Raw genomic sequence first — 12,550 nt, 5'->3', positions numbered from 1 at the left:
CAGAACCACGACCATCATTTGGTCCCAAATACCTCGATGGCCTTTCTGCCATCCATTGACAATGCAAAGTTCATATCTTAGTGTGCAATTTTTATTAAACGTTGACTCATGGTGGGACCTAGTACGAGGTGTCCGTGACCGTGGACTCGGCTATCGATAGATTATACACTCTGCAGAGGTAGCACACTGTACCCACACCACGGAACCCATGGCCTCGCATTCCCATTCGGGTGGACCAACGGCATTCCAACAAAACCCCTCCATTGCCACAACACTCTCCCGGCCACTCCGACCCAAATCCCCAACGGGCTGGTCCTGGGTGGCCCCATGTCTACCAAAGACACCCTGACCACCGTCGTGGTCAAAACACTCCCACTTGAGGACTCGGTACCATAATCTCATCAACGAGCACACAAGATTATGTGTGCTTACCGGGCCAGGGCAAGCACGACATAATCTTCCCTAGATGGAGGCACCGACCAGAGGCCATGTCAATGGACCGAATCAAGGCCTCCCACAAGGCAAATGTGGTTGCACCGGAAAGAAACTCGATTCAGCGGCACCATGACCCAGTCAACGGTATATTCAAGTTGAATTATATTCAGGATTAATCTTTAAACTAAAAATGACCGGTGTCATAGCATGCCATGAAATGCAAAACAACACATGCATCACATATTGATAAAAATGACAGACGTCATCCATATGCACACCAAGCATAAACGTCAACAACTCATATTACTCTTCTTGCTCAAAATGACTCACAACTTAACCAAAATATTTTGCAACAAGTTTTATTAATTTCCTACGCAAGAAAGTAACTCCGATAAATCTTTCATATGCTTGACAAAAAGATGTCATTATCAACAACTCTTAATTTCTTTATCACTAAGTTGGGTTCAAACATTCTGTAAGACAAGTAATATGATTAAACAAGTATTTAACAGAATATTTTCTAACAATTTTTTATCAATTTAAGAATGCAAACACAAAGCTTTACATAATTACTAACATGCATAACAAAATTATTTCTAACATCACCTCAAATAATTTTTAACTTGCTTTACTAGTTTCAACTATTCTGTAAATCAAGCATAACAACTGACCAATACTTAACAGAATATAAATAATTCAATAATTATTTACATGCATGGCTTAATCATTTCATTTAAGTGAGAAAATCACAAATATTGAAATGGCATCATAAAAATGTTGCTGTGGCTTGCCTTCGTACAGATGAGGTTCACAAGCCTTCTGGTGATCCTCAAGACAAACCTCACCTTCTGAAAATAATTTTAAACACAAAAAAGAGAATATCAAGAACACTTCTAAAATTCACCAGAAATTCTAAACAACTCAGAAAAATCTCATCTTTGGTGAGCTGTTAGATTTCCTTTCAAAGAACACAATGCAAAAAGAATCAGCTCATTTGGACTTATGGTTAAAAAGTTAAAATTGTTTGAAGCTCTCTGGAATATAAATGAATTTGAATAAAAGAAACAGCTGGGGGGTGACGTCGAAGGCGTAAAGCCCAGGGGCGCCACCACTCGTACCGCTTCGCACGTGTACTGAGTGGCTGACTAGCGGGCCCCGCTAGTCAGGTGGGGGAAGAGGGAGAGAGAAACAGGGAGGGCCGCGGCTTTGCCGGAGCTCTCGCCGGCGACGAGGACTCCTTGGCCCAAACGAGAGGGAGGAATTGATAGAGGGGACGATGGCGCACCTGCCCGTACCCGTAGCGTGGCTAGGGGTGGTCAGACGGTGTCGGAAACTAGCTCGCAAGCGGAGGCAGAACGTGGAGGTCGCCGGAGTTGAGGAAGACGGCGAGCAGAGGTCACTCCAGAGGCTCCAAGCGGGCGAGATGGCCTCACCGGAGAGAGGCGGAGGCCTTGGAGGGGTCGCCCAGGCCTGGGAGGGGCTGGAGCTACCGCGGCGACCAGAGGGGATCGCCGGCGAGCTCGAGCTCGGGGACGGCGGCCCGAGGCCTGCCCGGCCGGGCTACGGCTTCCTACTCGATCGTGGGGTGTGTGTGAGTGCTGGATAGTGCTGGCTGGGGTGGCTCTATTTATAGGCGAGCGGCGAGGGTGCTTCGGGCTCCGCCGGTGGACACCTGTCCACGGTGCCCGGCGACGAGCAGCGTCAGTGAGAGGGGGAGAAGGCGACGGAGGTCACGGGGCCACTGTGGGCGAGCGGAGACGAGCACAGGATCAAAGGGATGGTGACGAGCACAGTGCGCTCCGCACTGTTGGGCTGGCCGGACCTTGCCCGTGCTTGCTGCGGCGAGCTCCGGCGTCGGCGAGTGCCAAGGAGGAGTTAAGGACGTAGAGACGATGATGGTGGCGGGGTTTGGCATGGTTGGGCAGGCGGGGGAAGCGAGCACGCGCGAACAGAGCGTTCGGCGGCACCCAGAGCGCGTCGACACGCATGCCTCGCATCGTGGACACGCGTGGTCACCGCGCGAACTCTCTCCTCAAGCCAGCCTTCGTCCAAAAATCATGTCTGGCATGTTGTTCGTGGTAGTTTTGAAGTTCACCATGGTTTGGTTTGGATCCAGGTGCAGTAGAGAAGATTTTACACGCCTGGTAAGTTTCTGGTCAGTAACTTTGTGATGTTACTGTGGTCAAATGGCTGGGAGTTTGAGGCTGTGCTTTGGAGGCTAGTAATAAGTTACTAAGGTAAAGATGCACAAGAAAGTTCAGGTCAAATGGAGCAAGTAAAATGGTAGTTGCTATAGAAACCACCATTTCTGTCCAGAACAGAAAAGATTTTCTGTAGCAAAAATATTCCAAAAAGTGATGAAATATTTTTGCTCAGGGAGGTGCCCTAGGGTCCCTAGAATATTTGTGAATTATCTTAGAATTTTCCGAGCCATAAAAATTAGGGTTGCCTTGAAGCAAACAGATCTGGCTTAGGGTTTTTGAGAGAAAATGAATATTTTTCATTTAAGAAAAATATTCCAAAGGTTATTTTGTGGTGGATCAGAAGTGAAGTGATGGTTTGGGAGAGAAGTGAACACTTGGGTGAAAGCCAAGGATGCCCAAGTGTTTAAGTCCAAATGAAAAGATTCAGAAACTCCAAGTTTCAAAAACTTCCAAATGAAATTTCAAGCAAATAAGAAATGGCAAAAACCAGGCTGTCACAGAGAGCGGAAGATAATTACTGTCCTCCGAGTCTTCGTGTATGGCATGTTCATCAGGGCTAGCTTGCCCGTCTTCCCGTTCGTCCTGTTGGGAAGTTGCCTCAACGGGGTCTTCATTGTCTTCGGCATCGTCCGGAGTGTTGTTTTCTCCCATGCCGGTATTGCTGTCTTCTTAGCGACGTGACTTAGAGCGGCACCGCTGACGTCGGCGTTTTGGCTGTGTTTCAGGAGGTTTATCCTCAAATGGATCTTCTTTGTCATCGTCGTTAGTTTTTTTAGGTGTATCCACAATGTACACGTCATACGAAGAAGTGGCCGTCCAGCGCCCGATAAAAGGCGAGTTTTGGCCCTGCTCCTCTTCGGCATCATCGTCCATACCATCGATGTCTTCGAAGCCGTAATCGAGCATGTCGGTTAAGTCTTCGACAGTGGCTATGAAGTGGGCGGTGGGTGGGAAGTGAAATTCTCCGTCATCAGCCTCCAGTTCGAACCGGATATAATTCAGCTATGAGTCCCCCGCTAAAGAGAGTGTTTTTAATGAGTTTAGCACGTCGCCTAAAGGCGAGTGCCGGAAGATGTCCGTGGAGCTGAATTCGACGATCGATGCCTGATCAAGCTTGACGTGCGCGGACACACATGGTTTGGAGCCTATAGCCGGAAACGAGTCAGAGGTTCCGGTGACACAGATCCCACTCGAGGTTGGGTCCGTGTGCGGCTCCGACACAGCTGAGTCTGCGGCTTCCGTGGCGGGGTTGAGCCTCCCGTCCTCGGATGGTGCGATCTGCTCCGGATCTAGGGCCAGAGCAGTTGCAGGCGCTATCTCCTGAGTATGGTCCAATGACAGATTTAAGTCATGTTCATCGCGGTGACAGGGAGCGGCTGCATCGTAGTCTCGAATCCGTCGAAGATCAAGTCTCGGCGCATATCCGCGATGCAGTTCAAGTTTCCAAATCTGACCTGATGGCCAGGGGCGTAGCTATCGATCTGCTCTAGATGGCCAAGCTAGTTGGCCCGCAGTGCGAAGCCGCCGAACATGAAGATCTGTCCGGGGAGGAAGACCTCTCCCTGGACAACCTTGTTGTCGATGATTGACGGGGCCATCGAACCTCTTGACGACGGTGCAGCACAACTCTCAATGAAAGCACCAATGTCGGTGTCAAAACCGGCGGATCTCGGGTAGGGGGTCCCGAACTGTGCGTCCAAGGTCGATGGTAACAGGAGACGGGGGACACGATGTTTACCCAGGTTCGGGCCCTCTCTATGGAGGTAATACCCTACTTCCTGCTTGATTGATCTTGATGAATATGAGTATTACAAGAGTTGATCTACCTCGAGATCGTAATGGCTAAAAACCCTAAAAGTCTAGCCTGTATGACTATGATTATTATTCTTGCCTCTATGGACTAAGCCCTCTGGTTTATATAGACACCAGAGGGGACTAGGGTTACACAAAGTCGGTTACATTGAAAGGAATCTTCATATCAGGGCACCAAGCTTGCCTTCCACGCCAAGGAGAGTCCCATCCGGACACGGGAGAGAGCCTTCGGTCTTGTATCTTCATAGCCCATCAGTCCGGCCCACGTACCATAGTCCGGATGCCCGAGGACCCCTTAATCCAGGACTCCCTCAACGGGACTTGCAAACTTCAACACAAGTATTTCACAAATTCACAATTACTCAACTAGCACAACTCTAATATTACCATCTTCATATCTCAAAACAATCATCAAGTATCAAACTTCTCATAGTATTCAATGAGCTTTATATGAAAGTTTTTATTATACCCATCTTGGATGCCTATCATATTAGGACTAATTTTGTAGCCAAAGCAAATTACCATGCTGTTCTAAAAGACTCTCAAAATAATATAAGTGAAGCATGAGAGACCAATAATTTCTATAAAATAAAACCATCACCATGCTCTAAAAAGATATAAGGGAAGCACTAGAGCAAAATTATCTAGCTCAAAATATATAAGTGAAGCACATAAAGTATTCTAATAAATTCCGATTTATGTGTCTCTCTCCAAAAGGTGTGTACAGCAAGGATGATTTTGGTAAACTAAAAAGCAAAGACTCAAATCATGCAAGACTCTCCAAGCAAAACACATATCATGTGGTGAATAAAAATATAGCCTCAAGTAAAGTTACCGATGGACGAAGACGAAAGAGGGGATGCCTTCCGGGGCATCCCCAAGCTTAGGCTTTTGGTTGTCCTTGAATTTTAACTTGGGGTGCCTTGGGCATACCCAAGCTTAGGCTCTTGCCACTCCTTGTTCCAAAATCCATCAAATCTTTACCCAAAAACTCGAAAACTTCACAACACAAAATTCAACGGAAAATCTCATGAGCTCCGTTAGTATAAGAAAACAAACCAAAACTTTAAGGTACTGTAATGAACTCATTATTTATTTATATTAGTGTTAAACCTATTGTATTCCAACTTCTCTATGGTTCATACCCCCCGATACTAGCCATAGATTCATTAAAATAAGCAAACAACACACGAAAAACAGAATCTGTCAAAAACAGAACAGTCTGTAGCAATCTGATTTGTTCGAATACTTATGGAACTCCAAATATTCTGAAAAACAAGGACAACCTGGATAATTTGTATATTGATCTACTGCAAAAAGAATTGGTATTTTATCACGTTCTGGTGAGTTTAAACAATTATATTCGTGAGCGCAAAGTTTCTGTCTTTCTCAGCAAGATCAAACAACTATCACCCAAGAAGATCCTATTGGTTCTCCTTGGCACAAACACTAATTAAAACATAAAACCGCATCTAACCAGAGGCTAGATGAATTATTTGTTACTAAACAGGAACAAAAAGCAAGGAACAAAAATAAAATTGGGTTGCCTCCCAACAAGCGCTATCGTTTAACGCCCCTAGCTAGGCATAAAAACAAGAATGGATCTAGGTATTGCCATCTTTGGTAGGCAATTCTTCCATAGAACACTTATAACCCGTACGAGTTTCCTTCTTTTTTATTAATGATCAAACTCCTAGTCAAGAAATCAAGAAATTCATTGGTAGCAAAAGGTTCCTTAATGATAGCGAAGAAGTTAGGGTGAACACTTATTGATTTGAGATCTGCATTTTCCTTTCTAGAATATTCACCCTTATTTTTAGGAACATACGTAAATTTGGCAACTTTGGTGGTAGGAGGATTTGAAGTATTTCTCACGGCAGAAAAGGCAGACCCTAAGTTGGTAATAATATCCTCAAGCTTATCAATTCTAGTGGAATCTTGATCTATTTTTACATTAACTATGGGTTCTTTTTCTTTAAAAAAAATCAGAGTAACTCCTACCTTAGATCCATATTGGGTAATTTGGTTGTGGATCTTTTTATCCAAATTATCAATCAACTCTAAAGTGGCAACTTTATTTTCAATAATTTCAAGCCTTTGCACCACGTGTTCCAATGTTAAAATAGTTCCATTAACCAAAAGAGGTGGTGGGCCAAACAAATCTAACATAGCATTATAAGAATCAAAAGTATGGCTACCCAAGAAATTCCCTCCCGTAATGGTATCAAGAATATATCTATTACAAGGAGTGATGCCTACATAAAAATTACGAAGAAGAACGGAAGTAGATTGGTTCCTAGTAGATCTATTCTGAGCATTGCAAATTCTATGCCAAGCATCTTTTAGATTTTCTCCCTCCCTTTAAAATTAAGAACTTCATGATCGGGAGTACTAACAATGATAGGAGGACTAGCCATAACGGCAAAACAAACGATCTAACACACGGACACACAAGAAGCAAGCGAAAAGAGGCGAACAGAAAAAGGGCGAATAATACGGAAAGGGTGAAGTGGGGGAGAGGAAAACGAGAGGCAAATGGAAAATAATGTAATGCGAGGGAAAAGAGTTTGTGATGGGTACTTGGTATGTATTGTCTTGTGCGTAGATCTCCCCGGCAACGGCGCCAGAAATCCTTCTTGCTACCTCTTGAGCATGCGTTGGTTTTCCCTTGAAGAGGAAGGGTGATGCAGCAAAGTAGCGTATGTATTTCCCTCAGTTTTTGAGAACCAAGGTATCAATCCAGTAGGAGACTACACGCAAATCCCTAGTACCTGCACAAACAATCAAGAACCTTGCAAACAACGCGATAAAGGGGTTGTCAATCCCTTCACGGCCACTTGCAAAAGTGAGATCTGATAGAGATAATAAGATAAATATTTTTGGTATCTCCACTACTATTAAACAATCGAACAAGATCTTTCTTACGTGTACCCCGTAATTAGTCCCACAACACCACATGAACCAATCTACACCACACGATTAGGTTCATAAGTCTAAATCTAATGGTCATCGTTGATCAAATATTTTTATGGTGTGCACGTAGCAATTTCGGATGACTGACCATACTCCACCAAAAGAGGTTGCGCCTGCTGCGATCCCGCATCCCCCACAAACACGGAAGGAAATGATCCTGATGCTAAAATCACACAAATGATTTCCTTCTATGCATCATGTCCTGCCTCCTGCCGCTTCTAAACTCAAACACACGCACACGAAGCCTCATCGTGGATCATCTAAAAAATTGCAGGCACTACAATCAGGCGCCCCCGCTGCCGTCCTTGGGAGCGGCTCGCCGCCCGGCGGTCCTCCACTCGGCCACCGCCTTACGCACACCAGCTTCTCCTTACGCGCGAAGTCTGCGACTACTGGGCCCTGCGGGAGAGTGCGGGTCACGTGGCTCGAGGCGGTCGGGGATGCGGGGATCCAGGTATCGTCGGCGGATCTCGCCGGATCCGTTGAAGGCGACGGCGGTGACGGCTTGCGGTGGAGCGAGGCGACACGGAGTAGCCCGGGGAGGACGCGGCGCTTCTGTCAGTGCTGGCAAGATGCGGAGGCGACCAGATCTGGGGTGGAGGCGGCGGTTGCGGTTGCAGGCGACTTCGGTGGCAGTTCTTCTCCAGCATTTCCAACACCAACAAGGCCGTCGGGAGGTCCCGGCTCGCCAACCAGCAACTGGACGGCAAAGCCTGGTGACGCGTGGGCGGAACCTCTTCCCACTGCTCCTACAGGCGTTCAAGGGCATCAAGCAGATGGAGTTCATCAAGACCTGTATTCTTTTGCCCCCTTTTGTGAATGGTAAAGAATGTTGCTGGAGACTATACAACCTCCACAGCGACGTGTACCAAGACTTCATCAAGACCACGACCGAGATTTTAAAAAAACAGGTATGTATGTTCTAAATAAGTTGTCTCTATCAGATGTCGGTATGGTTGCCTTGTTGATCACATTAATACAATTCCCAAATGCAGTGCCGACCTTGATGAAAAAAGGAACATCTGCCCTGAAAATTGCATCACTACTGGAATTAGCTTATTTGCCATCTGCCAGTTCTTTGCCGTCTGCTGGCTGACGGCAAAGAAGGTCTTTGCCGTCCGCTTCAGGAATGTTGGAAATATGCCCTAGAGGCAATAATAAATTGGTTATTATTATATTTCCTTGTTCATGATAATCGTTTATTATCCATGCTAAAATTGTATTGATAGGAAACTCAGATACATGTGTGGATACATAGACAACACCATGTCCCTAGTAAGCCTCTAGTTGACTAGCTCGTTGATCAATAGATGGTTACGGTTTCCTGACCATGGACATTGGATGTCGTTGATAACGGGATCACATCATTAGGAGAATGATGTGATGGACAAGACCCAATCCTAAGCCTAGCACAAGATCGTGTAGTTCGTTTGCTAAGAGCTTTTCTAATGTCAAGTATCATTTCCTTAGACCATGAGATTGTGCAACTCCCGGATACCGTAGGAATGCTTTGGGTGTACCAAACGTCACAACATAACTGGGTGGCTATAAAGGTGCACTACAGGTATCTCCGAAAGTGTCTGTTGGGTTGGCACGAATCGAGACTGGGATTTGTCACTCCGTGTAAACAGAGAGGTATCTCTGGGCCCACTCGGTAGGACATCATCATAATGTGCACAATGTGACCAAGGAGTTGATCACGCGATGATGTGTTACGGAACGAGTAAAGATACTTGCCGGTAACGAGATTGAACAAGGTATCGGGATACCGACGATCGAATCTCGGGCAAGTAACATACCGATAGACAAAGGGAATTGTATACGGGATTGATTGAATCCTCGACATCGTGGTTCATCCGATGAGATCACCGAGGAGCATGTGGGAGCCAACATGGGTATCCAGATCCCGCTGTTGGTTATTGACCAGAGAGTCGTCTCGGTCATGTCTGCATGTCTCCCGAACCCGTAGGGTCTACACACTTAAGGTTCGGTGACGCTAGGGTTGTAGAGATATTAGTATGCGGTAACCCGAAAGTTGTTCGGAGTCCCGGATGAGATCCCGGACGTCACGAGGAGTTCCGGAATGGTCCGGAGGTAAATATTTATATATGGGAAGTCTTATTTTGGTCGCCGGAAAAGTTTCGCACTTTATCGGTATTGTACCGGGGGTGCCGAAAGGGGTCCGGGGGTCCACCAAGGGGGCCCACCAGCCCCGGGGGGCCACATGGGCTGTAGGGGTGTGCGCCTTGGCCTATATGGGCCAAGGGAACCAGCCCCAAGAGGCCCATGCGCCAAGAGATAAGATAAAGGGAGAGTCCTAAAGGGGGAAGGCACCTCCGAGGTGCCTTGGGGGGGAAGGACTCCCCCCTGGCCGCACCCTTCCTTGGAGGAAGGGCCAAGGCTGCGCCCCCCTCTCCCTTGGCCCTATATATAGTGGGGGGAAGGGAGGGCAGCAATATCCTAGCCCCTGGCGCCTCCCTCTCCCTCCCGTGACACCTCTCCCTCCCGTTAGTGCTTGGCGAAGCCCTACCGGGATCCCCGCTACTTCCACCACCACGTCGTCGTGCTGCTGGATCTCCATCAACCTCTCCTTCCCCCTTGCTGGATCAAGAAGGAGGAGACGTCGCTGCTCCGTACGTGTGTTGAACGCGGAGGTGCCGTCCGTTTGGCGCTAGGATCATCGGTGATTTGGATCACGACGAGTACGACTCCATCAACCCCGTTCTCTTGAACGCTTCCGCTCGCAATCTACAAGGGTATGTAGATGCACTCCCCTTCCCCTCGTTGCTAGATTACTCCATAGATTGATCTTGGTGATGCGTAGAAAATTTTGAATTTCTGCTATGTTACCCAACAGTGGCATCATGAGCTAGGTCTATGCGCAGTTTCTATGCACGAGTAGAACACAAAGTAGTTGTGGGCGTAGATGTTGCCAATTCTTCTTGACGTTACTAGTCTTATCTTGTTTCGGCGGCATTGTGGGATGAAGCGGCCCGGACCGACCTTACACGTACGCTTACGTGAGACAGGTTCCACTGACTGACATGCACTAGTTGCATAAGGTGGCTAGCGGGTGTCTGTCTCTCCCACTTTAGTCGAACGGATTCGATGAAAAGGGTCCTTATGAAGGGTAAATAGAAATTGGCATATCACATTGTGGTTTTACGTAGGTCAGAAACGTTCTTGCTAGAAACCTATACAAGCCACGTAAAAACTTGCAACAACAATTAGAGGACGTCTAACTTTTTTTTGCAGCATGTGCTATGTGATGTGATATGGCCAGAAGATATGATGAATGATATATGTGATGTATGAGATTGATCATATTCTTGTAATAGGAATCACGACTTGCATGTCGATGAGTATGACAACCGGCAGGAGCCATAGGAGTTGTCTTTATTTTTTGTATGACCTGCGTATCATTGAATAACGCCATGTAAGTTAATTTACTTTATTGGTAAGCGCGTTAGCCATAGAAGTAGAAGTAATCGTTGGCGTGACAACTTCATGAAGACACAATGATGGAGATCATGATGATGGAGATCATGGTGTCATGCCGGTGACAAAGATGATCATGGTGCCCCGAAGATGGAGATCAAAGGAGCAAAATGATATTGGCCATATCATGTCACTATTTGATTGCATGTGATGTTTATCATGTTATGCATCTTATTTGCTTAGAACGACGGTAGTAAGTAAGATGATCCCTCACTAAAATTTCAAGAGAAGTGTTCCCCCTAACTGTGCACCGTTGCGAAGGTTCGTTGTTTCGAAGCACCACGTGATGATCGGGTGTGATAGATTCTAACGTTCGAATACAACGGGTGTTGACGAGCCTAGCATGTACAGACATGGCCTCGGAACACATGCGAAACACTTAGGTTGACTTGACGAGCCTAGCATGTACAGACATGGCCTCGGAACACAAGAGACCGAAAGGTCGAGCATGAGTCGTATAGAAGATACGATCAACATGGAGATGTTCACCGATGATGACTAGTCCGTCTCACGTGATGATCGGACACGGCTTAGTTTGACTCAGATCATGTATCACTTAGATGACTAGAGGGATGTCTATCTGAGTGGGAGTTCATTCAATAATCAGATGAACTTCATTATCATGAACATAGTCAAAAGGTCTTTGCAAATTATGTCATACGCTTTAGTTCTACTGTTTAAGATATGTTCCTAGAGAAAATTTAGTTGAAAGTTGGTAGTAGCAATTATGCGGACTGGGTCCGTAAACTGAAGACTGTCCTCATTGCTGCACAGAAGGCTTATGTCCTTAATGCACCGCTCGGTGTGCTGAACCTCAGCGTCGTCTGTAGATGTTGCGGAACATCTGACATACACGTTTTGATAACTACGTGATAGTTCAGTGCGTAATGCTAACGGTTTAGAATTGTGGCACCAAAGACTGTTTTTGAAACGTCGCAGAACATATGAGATGTTCCGAAGACTGAAATTGGGATTTCAGACTAGTGCCCGCGTCAAGAGGTATGAGACCTCTGACAAGTTTCTTAAGCCTGAAGACTAAGGGAGAAAAGCTCAATCGTTGAGCATGTACTCAGATTGTCTGAGTACTACAATCGCTTGAATCGAGTGGGAGTTAATCTCCCAGATGAGATAGTGATGGTTCTCCATAGTCACTGCCACAAAGCTAGTAGAGCTTCATGATGAACTATAACATATCAGGGATAGTTATGATGATCCTTGAGCCATTCGCGATGTTTGACACCGCGAAAGTAGAAATCAAGAAGGAGCATCAATTGTTGATGGTTAGTAAAACCACTAGTTTCTAGAAGGGCAAGGGCAAAAGGGATACTTCATGAAACAACAAATCGTTTGCTGCTCTAGTGAAGAATCCCAAGGTTGAACCCAAACCCGAGACTAAGTGCTTCTGTAATGAGAGGAACGGTCACTGAAGCAGTACTACCCTAGATACTTGGTAGATGAAAAGGCAGGCAAGGTCGACAGAAGTATATTGGATATACGTTATATGAATGTGTACTTTACTAGTACTCCTAGCAGCACCAGGGTATTAGATACCGGTTCGGTTGCTAAGTGTTGAGTAACTCGAAATAAAAGCTGCGGAATAAACGGAGACTAGCTAAAGGTGAGATGAC

This window comes from Triticum aestivum, chromosome 7D (genome assembly GCF_018294505.1).
Source record: "Triticum aestivum cultivar Chinese Spring chromosome 7D, IWGSC CS RefSeq v2.1, whole genome shotgun sequence".
In the NCBI taxonomy this organism is placed as follows: domain Eukaryota; kingdom Viridiplantae; phylum Streptophyta; class Magnoliopsida; order Poales; family Poaceae; genus Triticum; species Triticum aestivum.
This window is presented reverse-complemented; position numbering follows the sequence as displayed.